The following is a 22,153-nucleotide window of genomic DNA, read 5'->3' on the forward strand; positions in this document are numbered from 1 at the left end:
TATTTATATTTTACACATTGAATAACTTATTGAGTATATATTATTAATAAAATGTGAAACACTTTATTCAAATATAATTATCAAGAAACATTGTATAGAATTATTTGTCTCATGTTCTAAACCACAACTAAATTATAACAGGGATTGCATTATTTCCCCTTGCTAATGTCTTCAAGTTGACAGTGCAGGGAAGGTCATCGAGATGTTACCCATCACAACTCACTGCATAAACTTCAACTGCAACACCCAAATTTGTAGTGCCCAACATGAAGATGGTTCTGGCCACCAAAACTCCCACTATTTTTCCAAAGTTTCATTGCCCCACCTGTGGGCATAAGACATTCAAATGGACCTGAGAATATATATCATCTCCCCATATGATAATATTTACATGTAAAGTATTGCAGTTATAGTGGCAGGTGCTTCACATTATATTTCCATAAATTTATATGTGATTGAATGAAAATGTATGTTTCTTTGGATTTAGGTGCACGAGCACATTTTTTATCATTTTGGTTGTATATTGCACATGGATTAATCCAATTGAGCTAGGATTCACTGATGAGATGAAACCTGGAGCTCTTTTTATTGCAGACACAGCGATAAACATATTTTTTCCATTGACATCATTGTCACCTTATTTATAGCATACGTGGATGATAAAACACAACAAGTAGAAGAAAATCCCAAATATATAACAATTCGGTAAAATAGTTTATCTTAGGGCTTGCTCATTTTTTTTCTTCTCAGATATTTTTCTATATTGGTATTGTATTTATGTTGTTTCATTGTAGTATCTTATGTAATTTGAATTTGCGAAGGTATATTTCCACTTGGTTCGTATTTGATATCACTTCTACAGTTCCATTTCAAGCATTTAGTTATATTTTTACAGGGAAAATTGGGTTTGGCCTTTATAAAACTTGCTTAGCATGTTGCGACTATGGCATTTATGCAGTCAAAGTTCTTTTCACAAGGCAATATATTTATCTCTTCAATGTCTGCAAATTTTTCCAATTTTTTTATGGTTGCCCGACTTTTGAGTTTTTCAAGTTAGTGTTATTTTTTGCTCTTTCTCCAGAGTATGCTTGCCTATTTTTTCAATTTCCTCTTTGATGACCCTGGCCAACATTTTGGCCTATGTGTATTTTTGTAGCATTGTGATAGATTAATTTACATGAAATATTTGAACACTCAATTACAACGAAAGCAGCTGAAATATGTGTTGTGTTTGCCTTAGGTTGGGGAAAGACATAAGGTTCACCTACTTTTGGGTGTGATGTACTAGGCTTATTTGTGTAAGTTACATCTTCATTATTTTCATTATTGAAGTAGTTGAGGCTGATTTATACCGGGTGTGACATGCATTAAAAGGTTCTATAACTAGAATATCTATGTAAGCTTCATAGCTAGTCCCTGTGCAAAGGCTAGGAGAGAACCAAACGAGCAGAATGAAGTATCGATAAGCTCTCTAAGAATTTATATCTAAAACTCACTATCAACTCTCTCTAAAAACAATATTAACCGCTATAAGTTTGATCCATTCAATGAAGGGACTTGCTGTCTGGCTACCCTCGTTAAAGAAAGAAAAATGTTGGAAAATCCTCCATAGATTTATATGTTATGAATTTAAGTTTGAAAGTTATTTTGATTTTACCATATTTTCAATTTTTTTAATTTTATCTATTATGTTTAATTAAAAAAATTCAATAAGATATTTTTTATTAATTAAATATTTTTTTAAACAAAAAGAAAAATAAATTATCATTAACAAGCTATTATGATTTTTAATCAAATTGTCAAATATATAACCTTTGAAAATTATATAACTATATATATATAGATAATACTTTGATGAGGGAGAAAACTCATTTTACAATGAATATAATGTATAAGACAAAGATATGATGATCTTAAGAGTAGATGCCACACACACACACACACACACACACATATATATATATATATCTATAACAAATAATACAATTATAATGATACGATACAATGAAAGGTTATGGTCTACATAAAAGTGTAGCTATAAAATATAATAAATCAATTATCTAGAGTTAAAAAAGAAATTTTAGGTTTAAGATGAGATATGTCTTTTCTTTAACAAAATTATAAATTATAAAATGAAAGTTATTTTGACTTTTATATGATTTTGCATATATGTTTTGTACATATCATGTTCACTCTTGATACAATTTTGCTCTCTTTTTGTATCATAATTTATTTTCTTAGTTGTAATCATAACTAAGGTATAAATACCATAACAACGCAGTACTTTATTTATATTTTGGTGAAAAATGGTACAATATCTTATTATTTCGGAAGTCAATAGAGTCCATAAAATACTTGTGACTTCTTGGAGGATAGATTTAATATCCAATATCTAGCCCTCTCCCACACCATGAACAAAACAACTACTCCCCCAAATCCAACTCCTACTCCCACCCCCATTGCTATCAATGATATCTTTTCATTCACACGAGTTAACTAGTCTACTTTAACATGATTACTCATAGTGACATTATTACCTTCCACTATAGGATTTTTCCTCTGATTGCTGCATAAATCTAAAGGACATCCCCATAAGCATTTATTTCTCTGAAAAGAGGCTGCATCAAAAGTTGTGAATTGAGTCCCTGTTGGAATTTGTCCACATAAGCTATTAGATGAAACATCTAGAGTCTTCAACCAATGTAATTTGGAGAGTTCTTGAGGAATCAATCCAGTCAAATTATTTTTTGCTAAGTCCAACACCTCTAAAGTAGATATGTTACTAAGAGATGTAGGTATTGGCCCTTCCAATTGGTTCTGAGATAAGTTCAACCATCGCAAGCTGCTCATACTTCCTATGCTTGCAGGGATTTCTCCTGTAAGAATATTGTTAGACAAGTCAAATAAAGTGTTTCCTGGTATCACCTCTGGTAGTCTAATACGTTCACTTCCTTCCATTTGAAAAATTGATATAGACCATTCCTCTGTATCATTTGAAAGTGGTTCATGAAAAACACCTTGTAAGCTTTCCCTTTGTGAAGATAGGTTGACTCTAAATGCTTGAAGTCTCTCTAGATCAATTGGTATTCCTCCACTAAATTTATTGTTGGATAAATCCAACCATTGCAATTCCTTCAAATTTGTGATCTCTTTAGGAATAAGACCACTAAAATTATTATAGGCAATGTTTAAAACACTTAAGTTATCGAAAGATGCAAGGTAGCTAGGAAGTTCCCCTGTCAATCCATTCATGCTTATGTCGAGCAATTGAATTTTGGTACATGTGGCCAAAGATGTAGGCAAGGTCCCAGAGAGCTTATTGGAGTAAGCATAGAAAGTAATGAGAGAAGTGCAATTACCAATACCAATAGGGATTGGTCCCTCTAGGCTATTATTGGATACATCTAAATCAACAAGTGAAACCAAATTACTAATACTATTTGGAATACTCCCCGAAATATTGTTATTATGTATATCCAAAGTATCTAGGTATTTTAAATGACCTATGTTATGTGGAATACATCCAATTAAACGGTTTGAATTCAAATCTATCCATGTGATATTTTGAAGATTCACTATAGATTTTGGAATTGCACCTATGAGACTATTATTCCCCAATAAAAGGAATTCAAGATTGCTCAAATTACCCACTTGAGATGGTATGATTCCAACCAATTGGTTATCGCTGAAATCTAAAGCCATGAGGGAAGAACAAAATCCCAATTCAAATGGTATTATGCCACTTAAATGGTTGGAAGACAAATCAAGAATGAATAGTTGAGTACAATTGCCTAGGGTGGGAGGTATGTGGCCACTTAGTGAATTTTCAGAAAGGATAAGGGTGAATAACCTTCTCATCGAACCAAAAAGGCAGGGGATTGGACCATTAAAATTATTGGAGGAGAGGTCAAGATAAGATAAATTTTTCATCGAACCCAAATTGAAAGGGATTGGACTACTAAAATTGTTGTCACTGAGGTCAAGATACGATAAGCTTGTCATTGAAGGGATTGGACCACTATAGTTGTTGGCACTGAGGTCAAGATGAGATAGGTTTATCATCGAACCCAAAATGGAAGGGATGTGACCAACAAATTGATTCATTGCAATGGAAAATTTTATGAGAGAGGTGCAGTTGCTGAGAGACGCTGGAATCCCTCTACCTAGATACCAATTCCAACTCAAGTCGAGATTTTCCAACTCGACAAGATGACCAAACTCTGCCGGTATGCCCCCTGTCAACAAGTTCGCTGAGAGGTCGATCCTTTTGAGATGAGTGCAATTAGACAATGATTTCGGAACAGATCCCTCGAACCGATTAGCACTGAGGTCAAGTATTGCGAGTGCTTTAAGCTGCCCTAATTGGGGTGGAATTGCTCCTGTCAAATTATTACGAAAAATATTCAGCGTGTGCAATAATGAGAGGTTGCACAAAGCTGGGGAAAGAGTACCTCCCAATTGTGAATTCGCAACATCTCGAGGAAGTACTATGGAAACAACTCTTCTGGTCTTTCGCCTGCAGGTAATGCCATACCACGAGCATACCTCCCTTGAGTTATCAGCTGTCCAGTTGGACAGCTTTCCAAAGGGATCGCTTTTGATATGCCTTTTAAAGGAGAGAAGAGCTTCCACGTCTCTTTTCTCTTTTCTGGTGGATGACCGAAATAGGTGACTATTCTGCAGCATGGAACGTTCATCAGAAAAAGAATCAGTTCCATGATGACTTAATCCGTGCATGTGGTGGCCATAGACATGAGCTCTCCGACCAAAGGAGGAATTCAGCTTGGAGAGCGAGTAATCAGTAGTGGCTGCACCTACAGGTAAAGTGGCCACCATGATGACGTAACACAGGAACAGGGACAAAACAACAGCTTTTTGATCCATTTCTTTTTCTTAGAAACTCAAACGTCCTTCAAAGCTCAGTGAGTTGTGCTCTTAGCTATGTTGGTATATAAAGGGAGAGCACAGCAGTAAAGACAGAAATGAGCGTATGGAGCGGGAGATAGAGAGGTGGACGTATTGACTCTCAGTCGTCCTGGGCGGTCATCATGGAGGCGGCACGAGAAATGCCGTGAGTGACTCGGAACATGCCGTGAGTGACTGGGAACGCTTAAAGACGTAGATGAGTGTGAGGTGAAAGCCACGAAGTTGGCTAGTAGGTGTTCACAATACGCATACAGATGCCGTGAGTGCGTTGGTAAAAATGACAAGGTTAACCTAGAGAGAGATAAATGAGGTAAAAAAGCCACAAAATTTTGGTTAGGGAACTTTTTATTCAAGAACTTCATTGCATATTTGATTAGGTGGTGTCAATTTATTTGTTAATTTATGTCACTGGTATTCACAAAGACATGGATTATTATTAAAGATTAATGGGTTTGGGCGGTGTCAATTATTTGAGAACTTGTGCCGCTCGTCTCTACAAAGACACGGAGGACACCTCAGATTTTAAAAAACAAATTAAATTACATTACATATAATATCGTAACCTATATTATCAACCTGTCGTGTAAAACACGTCTTTTAATTTTGTTTACTTCCACAAATTCTCTGTAACAGTTTCTTATAAGAGATGTGGAGATAGAGATATGAAGAGTCATATTGACTCCGGGTCGTCGTATTGGGCGGTAGTCGTGCCGGGGAGAAATGCCGTGAGTGACTGGGAAACGCTACAAAAAAGACAGCAATAAAGACAGAAAATGAAAAGGACAGAGATGCCGTGAGTGCGTTGGAAAAATGAAAAGGACAGAGATGTTTGTGATTTGAGTGTTTTTTTCCAGATTCATTATATTGAGACTTTTTTTGAGTCAGTATCATTAATCTCCAATTGCCTCGAAGATAAACAATATTTAATGATTCAAAATATTAAAATAAATAAACCTCAATATAATAATAAACCTCAATATAATAGATGAAGGAAAAAAATCTGGAATAAATGTATATATTAATAGATGAAGGAAAAAAATCTGGAATAAATGTATATATTAATAGGCGAGGTAAATGGAAACCCAATTTTTATATGGTATAACATATTTAGTTTTTTTTACTCGTATTAGTTCGTAAAAAACCAAAATTTTATGACATTTATTTGTAGGTTAATATTAGGAATTCAATTTTTATTATTATTGAAATTTATTTATTTATAAGGTAATTGGTTGAGGTTTTATTATAAGTTGTTTAATAACTTTTATTTTTATTAGTTACTAATTTTTTCTTTTTTATGTAACTTTTTTATTTTTTATTTTTCTATTATTTCTATTTTTTATTTTTCTATTATTTCTATTAATCATATAGATTAGGTTGTGCCAATTTATTAGTTAACTAATACCACTGGTACTCACACAGACATAGATAATTAAATATTAATTGGATTAGGTAGAGTCAATTATTATCAACCTCTCGTGTAAAAATTGTCTTTTAATTTTATTTACTTACAGACTCTTCTTTCTTCTTTTACAAATTGTTATAATAAATTTAGTGTATTGATTTAATTGTGTTTTGTATTCATTTACAACTTCGGGTTTTAGAATTATGATATTATCAATTTATATTAAAATATTATAAAAGTATCTCATTATTATTGAATTATAATACTTTTGAATTGAATTTTATTGTAATTAGTAATTGAAGTAATTTTACCTATTTTATTTGATTGAATTTTAATTAATTTTATTTACGTTAATAAATATTGAGATTTGAATTTTATACATGAGGTAATTATGTTATTTATATAGTATTTTTTTTAAAGGAAATTATTCTTTTTCTAAGTAGTGGGAGAGTGAGGAGCAATACAATTTATAAGTATATAGTTATTATATATCATTCACAACAAATTTAACCTAGGTGGGGAGATAACAACCATTTTTCCTAACCACCTCAATTAACCCCAATTAACTTAAATAGTGTTAATATAATAATAATAATAATAATCTAATTTAAGTTTATTATCAAGTCAGATGTATGGCATCCTTATTGTAAAGCCACTATTTAGTGTATGAGATCCCTTTATTTGAAGGACAAAAGATCCTCACTCCACAATAATTTGATTGCTAAAATATATGGAAAGATACAAACTCTAACCCGCTTTGAATTTGAAACTATAACTTTTTACCAAAAAATACATGTTTTTAACCATCAAACTTACTCAAACTATATTACAAATATAATATTTAAAAAAAATAAAATCAAATTAAAATTTTTAATCAAAAAACATTATAAATTATAATTATAACCATAACAAATATATTATAATAAAAAATCATATATGTATATATATGGCCCTTTTCAAATTATGAGGGATACTATATCAATACATATAAATAATTACAAAAAAGTCTCATCCATTAATATGTGTAGTTATATTATTATTATTACTATTACTATTATTATATTATTATTATCTATTTTTAAAGTCACGACCAAACAATCAAGCCAGACACCAAATTAGTGTATGTAAACAATTTAAGTGATAGATAATTTAATATTATTCAAATTAAGAGAAGTACAATATCAATACATATAAATAATAATAATAATAAAAGGTCTTATCCATTATATTATTATTACTATTATATTGTATAAATTTATTTTTAATGTGAATGTACTAACAAATAGTTAATATAGACACTATTGTAATATTAGTGTTAAGAAAAAGGGTGATAAGGACATGCCACAAACAATAAATCAAATGCCAATGCAGTATATAAGAGACTTAAAGTATTAAAGGAAAGAACTAGGATTAATTGGAGATTTGGCTCACATTCTTCAAATTCTCTTATGAATTAAGATGCCTTTTTTCTCAATTATTTAAAAAAATGTTATGATTTTTTTGGGTATATATATATATATATATATATATATATATTTTTGTATTATAATTGTTTTTATGTTTAATGTACATAATTCTTTTATATTTAAGAATGTTTAATGTTAATAGCATAAGTTTATATGACATTCTACATATAATTGCATCATATAATATGGTTGATATTTATTTGTATTAGTAATTTAGTTGTTATGGTGAAATTGTGAGGAAATTGAGAGAAATTTCCAATTCTCCACCATCTCATTTGACATAGGTGTGGTTGGGTATCTTATAATGATTCCATAAAACTTGGATATGGCAAGGGGAATAAAACAAAGAGTTAGGCCATAATGGAAGCTCATAGGCTTCTAGGGCCAAGAATAACACTTTGAACCACGATAAAAGAATTATTGATGGAATCCTTTCCTCTAACTAGGTATATAGGTAGCACTACACTATAAGTTTTTATCACTAGGCTTGGGTCTCAAGGCCATAGACATGACCAAGTGAGGAAAAAATAACCTTAGGATAAAAAGGAACCTTCTAACCATGTTGGACCAAGAAGGATGTCTCAAACAATCACATAGGGTATCGTAAGGGTATCACTAGCTTATGATTGGGGATGTCAGTGCCACTAGGTGGTTTTGATCTGTAAGTGTGTACTCTAGGTCCCTACAAATGATTTATGGAATAATATCATGCCTTAGGTGCTAAAGAGAGATTTGTTGCATCCAAAGCCATGAAAAATGCCTTAAAGAATCACACATTTCTCTAGGGTATTTGTTGCCTCTGAGAAGGATGTTACTACCCTCACAAGGTTTTAATAATTAGGTTGGGTCTCAAATCCTTGATATGCTTGAGAGGGAAACCCAAGTCGTAGTTGTAGTTTAAGGCATGTAGTTATCTAGGGCCAAACACAATGCCTCAAACCATCACACCTAATCTCTCAAGGTATTAGGAAAATTTTATGGCTCAAGGTTCATGAATAACATCTCAAATAACAGCAGATAACCTCTTGAGGGGGTTTTGGACTTCAAATAGGGATATTTCTATCATTTAGAGTTTTTGAGCACTATATATGGGTCATGTGTCCTTGGACATAATTCAGACAGGAAATCCATGCCTTAGTTGCAAAAGGAAGCTTCTAGTATTCTAGAGACATAAATAATATATTGAACCACGTTCTAGGGTATCACTAGTATTTGGATGGGGATAGTTAGAATTATGTGTTTTTTAACATTAAGTATGAGTCTCTAGACCCTAAATATGGTTAGGGGAAGAAACCTAACAATTATGCCCTAAAGGAAGTTTATAGGCTTCAATGGTCAAGAATGATACCTTGAAACACCTATCAAGGATTTCTTTGGATTTAACTAGGTAAATAGGTAAGGCTACCATTCTTTAGCATTGGGTATGGGTCTCAAGGGACTTGAACATGGCTAGGGAAGGAAACATGAATGTTGGTCGCTAAAAGAAGCTTCTAGCCATCTGGGGCAAAGTAGGATGTCTCATACAACCACAAGCTGCCCCTTGAAGGTATCATTAGCATATGATTAGGGATTTTGGTTCCACTAGGTGGTTTTGAGTATTAGGCATGTGTCCCATGCCCCTAGAAATGATATAGGAAAGAAGGCCAAGCCTTAAGTTATAATAATACTTTGACGCATTAAGTGCCATGAACCATACATTACGCTTGGAGGGTATCATCGATCTCTAATAAAGGATATTAGCTCCCTCACAAGTTTTTTATGATTGGTTATTGGTCTCAAGCTCAAGCACCATGAAAAACACCTAATAACCATGACATGAGCCCTCTCTAGGGTGTCTTTGACATTGTTTATTTAGCTCAAGTGCCATAAAAAACACCAATATAGGCCAAGTACCTTGATCCAAAGCCTTAGATGAATTACACATATTTTGGGCATTTAGTTCCAACAATGATGCCTCAAAACACCACACCTAACAACTCGAGGTTTTTAGCTTACTATTAGGGATCAAGGGTCGTGAATTGTACCTCAATCCATCATAAATTACATCTTAATGGTGTTGGAAATAATACTGAGAGGGGGGGTGAATCAGTATTATCAAGTCAATTATTCCCTTTTTCAAATCCAGACCATATACGCTACTTCAGTTAGTTAAAACCGTGTATATACGCAACTATGTATAAGGAAACCCACGTATACCATGCAAACTTTTAATTTACTTTATCTTACAGATGTTGATTGTTAATCTGTGTATCTGAATCAAATAAACAGTAACCAGAAACAGTGAAACAGAGAAGAAGACAATCACACACAAGAACACAAGATATAAGGTGGAAACCCAATGTGGGTGAAAACCACCTGCTGCAATTCGTCTCTATCTTCCTTTTAATTAGAAACTTCTTTTTACAATGATTCTGTACTAGTGCAGTCCTTTACCAATACGCAGGTTGCAACCTGCAGAGAGGTACAACCCTCTCTCGTTTTCCAGCTTCTCTTGGAAGGGAGCTACAACCCCCTTAACTCTTGCACTAGCCAAGATACTAGTACGTAGGTGCTGGCCTACAGAAGGCTACAACCTTCTCTTTCTTCCAGGGACCACGTTTCATAAATTTTCAGACTGGATCCATGAACATCAATCAATCATCAAAAATTTATGCATCAAACAATCTCCTTTTCACCAATTAGAACTGAATCAAGTAGATACTTCTCTGACGGCTGTACCCAAAACATAGTAACAGTAACCACACACCAAATTCTGAACCCAGAACACTGCAGCAATAAACATAAGTAGCTAGATCACAACTCAAAAGATATACGCTACTTCAATAACCAGAAACCTGTGTGCATACACTTCTGCATTTGGACCAACCCACATATACGTTGTTTTTACTCATAGAACCAGTGTGTATACGCGCCTTCGCTTCACTGAACCTGCGTACAGATCTATAAAGGATAATTCACAAATATTCAGACCTCAATTAACCCAGATTACAAGATTTATAGATCAAGCACGCGCCACATATAACGGATATTATTAAAGATCCTCAAAGTCATTCTCCCCCTTTGTCATCAAGGGCAAAGGGTTGTGCTCCCCCTGAGTACATGCTGAAATCTCTGCTTTGTTGTGCTGACCATGCTCCCCCTAACTATAGGCAAGATCTGCAAAAAGATGTTCTTCAAGAAGAACCATGACTTATACATCATAAAAGACCTTCCTATGAAGACTCTATGCATACATCCATCACCCAACCAAGTGGGGATCATCAACCCAAACAAGTGGGGATACAATAGAAATTTACATATGACAACCAAGTACATTACATCATTCATCCCAGGCATAGTGGGGAAACCAAAATAGGCCGTTACATGACCTTGATAAGAGTAAAAGATATACATGAGATAGAGACGAAATATCTAGAGCAAGACTTATGAAAGTCACCAATAACTGATACCAACAGCATCTGTCAATCACTATTCAGATCAGCAACCATGTTTTTCCTTTTGTTCTCCTTCTGCATTTGTTCCACCTGAGATCAACAACTGTGAACCTAAACCAAGAGCTTCTAAAGTAATGCCAACAATGCATTATCAGAAGTTTATCTGCTCCCCCTGAACCTGTGTCGGATGGTCTCTGTCAGACCCATATCAGACTTTCTTCAACCAGAGTTTGTCCCCACTGATTTCTTACAAACTGCCATATACGTGACTGTATCTGCATAAACCGGCGTATGTACGCGGATCATCCTCAGGAAACTTGCGTACACCCATTTTTCTCTGAAACAGACAAGTTTCAATAGCAAGATGATGCATCAACTACTCCCAGCTTCTGTCTGAGGTATTCAAAAGTTTCCCTGGGCAGTGGTTTGGTGAGAATATCAACAACTTGTTCCTTAGAGGGAACATACTCCAATTTGACCTTTTGTTCCAACACTTGTTCTCGGAGAAAATGATACTTTATTGGTATGTGCTTAGTCTTTGAATGCATGACAGGATTCTTTGAGATACTGATAGCAATTGTATTATCACATAAGATGGAGATAGGTGGAGTACAAGTGATTTGAAAATCCTGCAAAGTTTGCATCATCCAAAGGAGTTGTGTGCAACAAGATGTGGCAGCCACATATTCTGCTTTAGCTGTAGATAGAGCAATCGAACTCTGTTTCTTGCTGAACCAAGATACCAATCTGGAACCCATAAAGAATGCACCACCACTTGTGCTTTTTCTATCATCCACGCTTCCAGCCCAATCTGCATCTGTATAGGCATGAAGAGTGAGATCTGTATCTCTTGGATACCATAAGCCATAGTTTTGAGTTCCTTGAAGATACTTGAAAATTCTCTTTACTTCCTGAAGATGGGTTTCCTTAGGATTTTCCTGAAATCTACCAACCATTCCCATTGCATGCATGATGTCTGGTCGGGTACCTGTTAAATAGAGTAGACTTCCAATCATGGATCTATAAGTTGGTTGATGCACTGCTACTGATTCATCATTTGCACTGAGGCTGCATCCTGTAACCATAGGTGTACATACTGGTTTCGAATCTTCCATGCCATACTTCTTCAAAATATGCTTGAGGTACTTGGTTTGAGATAAAAAGATACCGCCTTCATTTTGTTGGATTTGTAATCCAAGAAAATATGTCAGTTCTCCAAGCAAGGACATTTCGAATTCTTTCTGCATCACCAAGGCAAAGTTTTGACTCATAGCTTCTTCATTTCTACCAAAGATGATATCATCAACATACACAACAAGTATTAGAAATTTGTTATTTTCAATTTTTATATAAATATTGCTATCTACTGATCCTTTTGAGAAACCTTGTTGATGAAGATATTTGTCCAGACGATAATACCAAGCCCTTGGAGCTTGTTTAAGACCATAGAGAGCCTTCTTAAGTCTGCATACAAGTTTTGGATCATTTCTAAGGATGAATCCATCTGGTTGTTCAATATACACTTCTTCTTCTAAGTCTCCATTCAGAAAAGCTGATTTCACGTCCATTTGAAATACTTTGAACTTCTGAAAGCTTGAGAGAGCAAGGAACATTTGGATGGCCTCAAGTCTAGCAATGGGAGCAAAAGTTTCTTCAAAGTCTATTCCTTCTTGTTGAGCATACCCTTTACAAACAAGTTTAGCCTTGTTTCTAATAACTTCCCCATTTTCATTCAACTTGTTTTTAAAGATCCATTTTGTCCCTATGACATTCTTATCTTTTGGTCTAGGAACCAACTCCCAAGTGTTATTCTTTTCGATCTGTTCAAGTTCTTCATCCATTGCCTTGACCCAGCATTCATCTTTGCATGCCTCTTTTACATTTTGTGGTTCAGTGGAGGAGAGCAATGCCAAATAGCTTGAAGCTTCTGCAATTGTTCTTCTTGTTTGTATACCTGCCTCTTTCTGCCCCAAAATTTGAGATTCTGGATGATTCTTCTGAACATACCTGGATGGAGTCTTATCTTCTATCCTTATTTGTTCTTTTGGTGCCTCTTGAGCTTCTTCTTCATCATAAGTCTGATTTGATGTTGAAGGATAGTCTTCATCATCTTCGAAATCTTCGAAATTCACTTGCCTAGGAATGTTTCCTTCTTCATCAACCACTACATCAATGCTTTCAACAATTTTTCCAAGCCTTTTATTGTAACACTTGTAAGCTTTGTTGTGGGGATAATAACCAAGGAGAATTCCTTCATCTGCTCTCAGTTCAAACTTGCCAAGATTTTCATCAGTATTTTTGATATAGCATTTGCTTCCAAAAATTTTGAAATATTTTACCGAAGGAGTTTCACCATACCAGAGCTCATGAGGAGTTTGAGTGCTGTTCACCCAGACATTTGTCTTGTTGAGAATAACAACTGCAGCAAATGCGGCTTCACCCCAGAAGGTTGCGGGAGTTCCAGACTCATCAAGCATAGCACGAGCCATTTGTTGAACCATTCTATTCATCCTTTCCACTACTCCATTTTGTTGAGGAGTCCTAGCTGTAGAAAATTCCCTTCTTATTCCATGTTCTTCACAAAAATCAAAAGATTCATTCGAGATAAATTCTCCTCCTCGATCAGACTTGAGACATTTGATTCTGTGATCTAATTCGTTCTCCACCAAGGCTTTAAATGATTTGAATTTTTCAAAGGCTTCGCCTTTGTGTTTCATAAGTCCTATCCAACACATCCTGGAAAAATCATCAATGAATAATATAAAGTATTCTTCTCCTCGGGGTGACCTTTTCCTAGATGGACCACATACATCAGTATGGACAAGTTCAAGCAGCCTGCTGGCTGATCCTTCCTTCTGAGGGAAGTTAGTTCTGGTTTACTTACCAAACTGACATGATTTGCATATTGTATTGTCTGGAATTTTGACGTCTGGAAGACCACGAACTGCTTGGTAATTGCATGCTTTGCTTATCTGTGAGAAGCTAAGATGCCCCAATCTTCTGTGCCATAGCCAGTGTTCATCATTCTTGCTTAGATAGCATTGATGTTGTCCTTCTTTGAATATGTATAAATTATTTGGAGTTCTTACGCCTTTGATCACTATTTTTCATGTATCAAGGTCACGAACACTACATCCATTTGATCAAAATATTACCTCAGTTCCTTGATCACACATTTGACTAACACTTAATAGATTATGCTTTAAGCCATCAACATACATGACATTTCCAGCTTTGACCCTTTCTTTCAACTGAACAGAACCTTTACCTTTTATGAACGCAGGGGTGTCATTTCCAAATGATACCTTCTGCTCCTTCTCTAAGGCACAATATGACTGAAGTTTTTCTTTATCACCTGTCATATGTTTTGAACATCCACTGTCAATGTACCATTGATTTTCCTACCCTTCCGCATATAAAGATATACCACATCTCTCTGGTTGTGGTTCCTTCATTCTCCATGTTTTGGCACTTGAGGCTTGCTCCTTCTGAGTTGTCTGCCGAAACTTGCTCCTGCATTCAGAATCTTCATGACCGAAATTGTTACAAATAGAACATTCTATCTCATTTTCAAGAGCAGAAAAGTTATTGTAGGTTCTTTTCATGATCCCAGTCATACTCCTCTGTTTTTGAGCTTCTCTAGTCATGATTGTCTTATAGGCAACACATTGAGCTGCTTTGTGACCAAAGTTATGACAAGAGAAACATTGGCCATTGAAAAAACTCATATGATTATCAAATCTACCAGCCAAATGATTGTAGTTTCTATTGACATCCATTCTTGAGGCAAATTGAGAAGGTTTTACTTGTGGTTGGTTGTAGCTTCTGTTTGTCCTTAAATTAGATTGGCCCCGATTTACCTGGTAGTCTTTGTTCATTCTTGAGGTAGATTGTCCCTGATTTACCTGGTGATTTCCATTAGGTCTTTGTTCACTTCTCCTTGCTGCATCAAGATAACTTTTGGAGGTAGATGGTTTCTGTGCTTGAGTTGTTTCTTCATTATATCCCATACCTGTCTTGATTAGTGGAGAACGCTGCACTTTGATAATCTCATCTAAAGTGTCAGATCCTTTAACAAATCTAATATTAAGAGCTTTTGTTTTCTCCATCTCTTTTCTAAGTCCCACTATTTCACATTCTAACTTTTCATGATGTTTTTCCTTTTCAGCAAGTTGGAATTGAAGAGTATCTATGATCACATTCTTCTCTTCTAAACAAATTTTGAGTCTAGAAATCTCTTCATAAAGACCTTCTTCATCTATAGCATCCACAAAATCATCATCTTCAAAAGCCATTAAAAGTTTATAATTACAACCTTGTTCATCTTCATCACTATTTGAAAGTCCATCACTATCTTCATGAGTGTAATAGCTTTTCTTATTTACATTCTGTTTCTTGTTCCATCTAACAGGTTCCTTACCCTTGTCAAGCTTATCTTTATGAGGACATTTGGCAGCATAGTGACCGACTCTTCCACAAGCAAAGCATTTGAAAGGTAACTTACCTCTAAATCTTCCAGCACCTCGTTGAAGGTTCTTGACAAAATTTGATTCTTCCTCTTCTTCTGACTCATAGTAATCTCCTTTGCCTGAAGCCTTGAAAGCAGCTTCTCTCCTGTCTGATGGTCCTCCTTTCCTCATTTCGTAAGCAGTCAGAATTCCGTGTAGCTGTGACATGGTAAGGTTCCGTAGATTCTCCTTTTCTTCTATTGCAGAAACTTTAGATTCAAACTTAGAGGACAAAGATCTTAGAACCTTTTCAACTATAACAACCTCTTTTATTTCTTCACCCAAGTTTTTCATACAATTAACAATCTCATCTACACGAAAGAAATAGTTAGCCACACTTTCATCATTGTGAATTCTAAGATTTTCATACTGAATTCTGAGGGTTTGAAGTTTTGCTCGTTTTACCTGTTCATCTCCTTCATAGCTCAGAACAATCTTGTCCCATATTTCTTTTGCGGATTTATACTGCATAACCTTGATGAATTCTAATTGAGATAGACATCCTAATAGAGTATTGACAGCCTTTGCATTTGTTTCATATTGCTTCTTACCAGCCGAATCTGTAGGAGTTGTGGATGGAAAAGTATACCCTGTATCTATGATATCCCATACTTTTGTACCAAGAGATTGAAGATAGGCTGTAACTCTTACCTTCCAATAGACGAATTTGGTCCCATCAAAAATTGGTGGCCTGATTGATGCTTCTCTCTCGTAGTTGCTCATGATGATGGATCTTCCTTCAAGCAATCAAGATTTTTCAGAAGGACCTGCTCTGATTCCAATTGTTGGAAATAATACTGAGGGGGGGGGGGGGGGTGAATCAATATTATCAAGTCAATTATTCCCTTTTTCAAATCCAGATCATATACGCTACTTCAGTTAGTTAAAACTGCGTATATACGTAACTACGTATAAGGAAACCCGCGTATACCATGCAAACTTATAATTTACTTTATCTTACAGATGTTGATTATTAATCTGTGTATCTAAATCAAATAAACAGTAACCAGAAACAATGAAACAGAGCAGAAGACAATCACACACAAGAACACAAGATATAAGGTGGAAACCCAATGTGGGCGAAAACCACCTGCTGCAATTTGTCTCTATCTTCCTTTTAATTAGAAACTTATTTTTACAATGATTCTGTACTGGTGCAGTCCTTTACCAGTATGCAGGCTGCAACCTGTAGAGAGGTACAACCCTCTCTCGTTTTCCAGCTTCTCCTGGAAGGGAGCTACAACCCCCTTAGCTCTTGCACTAGCCAAGATACTAGTACGTAGGTGCTGGCCTACAGAAGGCTACAACCTTCTCTTTCTTCCAGGGACCACGTTTCATAAATTTTCAGACTGGATCCATGAACATCAATCAATCATCAAAAATTTCTACATCAAACAATCTCCTTTTCATCAATTAGAACTGAATCAAGTAGATACTTCTCTGATAGTTGTACCCAAAACATAGTAACAGTAACCACACACCAAATTCTGAACCCAGAACACTGCAACAATAAACAGAAGCAGCTAGATCACAACTCAAAAGATATACGCTACTCCAATAACCAGAAACCTGCGTGCATACGCTTCTGCGTTTGGACCAACCCGTGTATACGCTATTTTTACTCACAGAACCAACGTGTATACGTGCCTTCGCTTCACTGAACCTGCGTACAAATCTATAAAGGATAATTCACAAATATTCAGACCTTAATTAACCCAGATTACCAGATTTATAGATCAAGCATGCGCCACATATAACGGATCAAAATCATACAAAGATATTATTATTCAAGCCTTAAGATTATGACCCATCAATAGAACTTATCCTTCTCTTTGCGCTCAAGTTCCTCCTTCATTTAGATCCAGATCTGCACCATAACACAATCACCAATATTCTAGATCTATCCCTTCTATCAGATATTCAATAATTCAGATGATTCTTTGCCAAATGATCTCCTTCCCCTTTTATAGTCTTAGGCCTTTCACAATACCACGGTCCAAAACCATAACAAAACAATACCATGGACCCAATACTTGGGATCAACACTTCTGACGAGATACCATGGCCCAAAACCATAGGTTCAATTACCAAGGACTAAATACCACGGACCAAAAGTAAGTTCTCCAACATGTACGCGCTTTTCCTTGCGTGAAAGTGCGTGTATACGCATACGCACCTTTGAAACGTCTAACCCGCGTATATACGCAGCTTCGTCTAGGTGAACCTGCGTATATATCTTTTTCTTCATTCTGAGAGCCTGATCTGAGATCTGTCACCAGAGTGAGTTGCCATCAAGGACAACACCTGTGCCATAGCTCCAAACCTGTGCCATAAAGCCAACAAATGGGATATTTTGTCTTCAGGTGGGGATATGGGAATATTAGGATATTTTTCATCCATTTTATGAGCCAAGAATAAAAAATACATGTAACACCAACTCAAACTCTCCAAAAAATTATCTCTTCTCTATAGGTTTCTTAACATTTTCTATGGAAAACTATTACTGCATACAATTATTACTATTTTTTTGTGTGAATGGAATGTATATATTTATCAAGTGCTTGTTTCCAATCCCTATGATCATGGGAAATAAATATAATTTGTTAAGAAAATCTTTGAGGAAATAAAAACCCATTGAAAAGGTCAATGAAGGAAGAGAAAAGGAAAGGTTAGGTATGAAAATTGTAGGATTTCAATAGAGGTAAATCCAAATTCTAGCACAATAGATGTCATCATTATTTATTTTCCATCACCACAAGAAAAGTGCAAGATTTTACTAACCTTTAGTGAGCCTCCAACAACTATTTCATAAAAAGACAAATTGTGTGTGAGTAGATGATGATGAATTTTCTTGGAGCTAATTATACTATAAATGAAATTAGAGAGGAAACTCAAGCAGTTTTTGATCAACAATTATACATTCCTATAAATATCAATTAAAATGTCCATTCTTTTCACAAATTTGACCCATAAGTTATTAAAAGGGTAAGAACTCCTACATTCATAACTATGTGATAAAGAGGTCAAGAGTGCCAAAATACGAGTCCATCATTCCCACTTAGATTGAGTGGTGTGTTAAAGAATTCCTAAATTCATTTATATGGATGAAAGTCATCTATCTTCACTACAAGATAACCTACCTAATGAAATTATTCATTATAAATCATACAAAATGTTTAAATATATTTTGAAACAAAATCTAATGCAACTAAATGCTAGTTGTTTCTATCTTTGTTAAAATCTAGGAGTTTGATTATTGTTAGGAGAATTTTAGGCATTAAAATAGTTATGAGTTTAGAAACAAGTAATTATATCATTAGAAACCTTGTGGTTGATTTTCAAAAAATTGGTAAAAAAAATCATCCCTAAGACTATAATACATCCCCACATGTATTTCCATAACAAATTCTTAGAAAGATCATAAGAAAGCAATTCAGTTACATCTTGAAATGTCACAGGGGGAATTATTTTAACAATGAAATTATATGTCTTTATTGTTGTCCCACTAAGTATGACTCTATCACTTTATTAGTGAATTTATTTGAAAATAATAAATAATATATTCAATATTTCCATGTGGTTCAATGGTAGGATGAACATTTTGGAATATGCAAAGAAACCATTTTCATTGGTACTATCTTATTGATGGTTGGTCTTGTTAAATATTGTTGGAGAATCTAATATGGTAGACATTCTTATCCTTAATAATTGCTTGTGAACTTATATTATCTTCTTATTGTTCTTTATAGTGGACACAAAATGTAGGCTGCAAGCCAGGGAAACACCCCTTCAAGGGGAAAACCTAGGAAGAATCTCTTATTTTCTTAGAATCATAGTAAATGAGGAATCCAAGACCCAAATACCAAAGCCAATACCTCCTCCAAGCACCAAGTTAGATCTCCAATGATTCCTTCTTGAAGCAAGCTCAAGTCAACAAGGTAAATGAAAGTCAAACTCCAGAATTTTTTGTCAAATCAAAATTTCAACCATCTATTTCATACATGTACTTTAAATTTGCAATTTGCAGCCTCTTGCAATAATCCAGAAACCCTAGTTTCGCACGTGTGAGAGAAATCAAGCACAAAAATTTAGATTTTCCTTCTTTCTTTTGACTTCCACTTGTCTTCTTGTCCTTTGCACTTCTGCCTTCCCCTTTCTATCTTGAGATCGAAATTTTGAAGTGTGTACAAATGAGTCAAATATTCTTCCTTTATATACCCTTCTCAAGAGTTCAAATAGGCCTCTCTTAGTTCAAGTTTTCACTGGCAGAGCTGACTTAGTCTTGGAGGTCATTTTGGCTTTCTAGACTCAAAAATAATTTCTCTTTCTTGTTACAAATTTCCCAAATGGGTCTTATACATGCGAAAATACTTTTTTGGCTCAATAAACCATAGGAGCATGAAGAACATGCTTGACCTAGATGAAAACTCAATTTAAGCATGAAACCCATGCTTAAAATAATAATTCCTTTTTTTTTTTTTTACAAATATACACAATGTCATAAGTACAAAAGAAATTATGAAGACTAAATCTAGTTACATTCTTCAACACTCCCTCTTAGCTAGGGAGGTATTCATAATTGTAGAAAACTAGTACAAGGATGCTCTCAAACAGAAATATTCTCATAAGAAGAGTCAGATTGGTAGGTCATCTTTAAGTATCAACATTATAACCAACATTGTTAACATAGTAAGGCCTTAACTAACAAGCTCTATCTAGAGCAGAGCATCATGCTAGGAGGCTTTACATGACACACCACACTACCTCTTAAGGAACATACCTCATCTGGACTTTCACTACGTATGCCCTTCTAGGACTATTCTTATCTTGGATTCCCAATCCTCAAAGAATATTAGTCCTCTTCAACCACTCTTGTCTTGGATACCCTGTCCAATACTAAAAGAGTATCATTCCATTAGATTATTTTCTATCTTGGATTATCTATCCTCGAGGATTATCGATCCCGGATGTTATCCAATCCTTCATTCTCCATCCTAGTGCCTTCACTAGAATTACGATTGTTAGTCCTGATCTAGTGCATGACACATGGAGAATATTATGTCTAACATCAATCCCTCTCAACCACAGAGGATATCATCATTCCCTCTTGATTAAGGAATAGGTCATTTCTCCTTATCGAATATTTAAGGAGTCTTGTTACTCCCTCTCAAGCATAGAGGAGATTCCTTACTTCCTTTTAACTAGGAAGGCATACACAAGTTCTTTAGTGTATCTTCATTAATATATCAACTACTAGTTATTCATGAAAATATTCAAGTAGATTCATGGATCCTCCTTTTCTTTGTATATCATCACATTGAGCTTTTACATTTCTTGGATATTATGAAACCAACATTTTTCTTCAATTTCTGATAGGGTTCAGTCCATCAACACTTCATTTCACTTTTCTTTAGTCATAATCAACAAAGGAATTATATTGATTGAATCAAAGTAGAGCTAATCATTGCTCCCTTTAATCAAGAAAGTGATATTCATTATTATCGAAACATAACCATTAGGTTATCCTTTTGTACTACTACCTTTCAGTCCCAAGATGATGTAGACATCTTGACTAAATAATCCTCCAAGAATTACCAAATCCATTCACTCAATCCATGTATTCATTGAATTTAGTTTAAAAACAAACAATTGTATATACACTTGCTTCAAATACCATTACCCATTTTTTTCAACATTCTTTGAAATATCAAAACCATATACCAACTAGATAACCAACATTAAAACATCGACATCAAAATTAATTCAATACGATGGCATTTTGTCAAGATATCATATTATTGTTATTTGTTTCCTTTGAGATCAACAACCTTCCACATGGTCTATATCCGCGTGCCCATGAAATGATTTTGATCAGCAATCTACAATATCTTATTTCTTGAAGTTATCATTGTCAACACTCTTTATTTCTCCGAGAGACCATATTTGGTGTTGATCAATGTAGTAATGTCTAATTCATATTATCTCATGGAAGAGTATTTTTCTTTAGTAATTCTAAATCATACTAAATTCTTCCAAGCATCAAGTAACCACGTGGAAGACCTTTCATGCTCATGCTACCAGGCACATTCTTTTTTTCTTTTTTTTTTCGATGTGGTTCACAGGGCACCGGAGGTGGGCCGCTACGTCCACAGTGAGAAGCGGGGCAGCTCCACCCGAAGGGAACTGCCGGTCGGCCATATCAGGCCTAACCCCGAGGGCGTCGAGGAGATTTGACCCCATGACCTCCCAAATCGGGAGAGTACTATCAACGGGAACTCAACCATTTGAGCTATCCCTCGGGGCTTTTACCAGGCACATTCTTATGACCAACATTTTTTGTAAAATTCATGTAGACATGAATTCTACCTTCTATAGAAGAGTTATGCATACCTTATTCATATAACCATACTTCCTTTG

At 35.0% G+C, this 22,153-nt stretch overlaps 1 pseudogene; it reads left to right on the forward strand.

Moving 5' to 3' along the window:
- Positions 1 to 202: 202 nt before the first annotated feature.
- On the forward strand, positions 203 to 1,361 carry LOC149194261 (potassium channel AKT2/3-like; annotated as a pseudogene).
- Positions 1,362 to 22,153: the final 20,792 nt, after the last annotated feature.

This window comes from Pinus tabuliformis, chromosome 2_2 (assembly GCF_031772625.1).
Source record: "Pinus tabuliformis cultivar Carrire ecotype Pingquan chromosome 2_2, CPIR1, whole genome shotgun sequence".
NCBI classification, from domain to species: Eukaryota; Viridiplantae; Streptophyta; class Pinopsida; order Pinales; family Pinaceae; genus Pinus; species Pinus tabuliformis.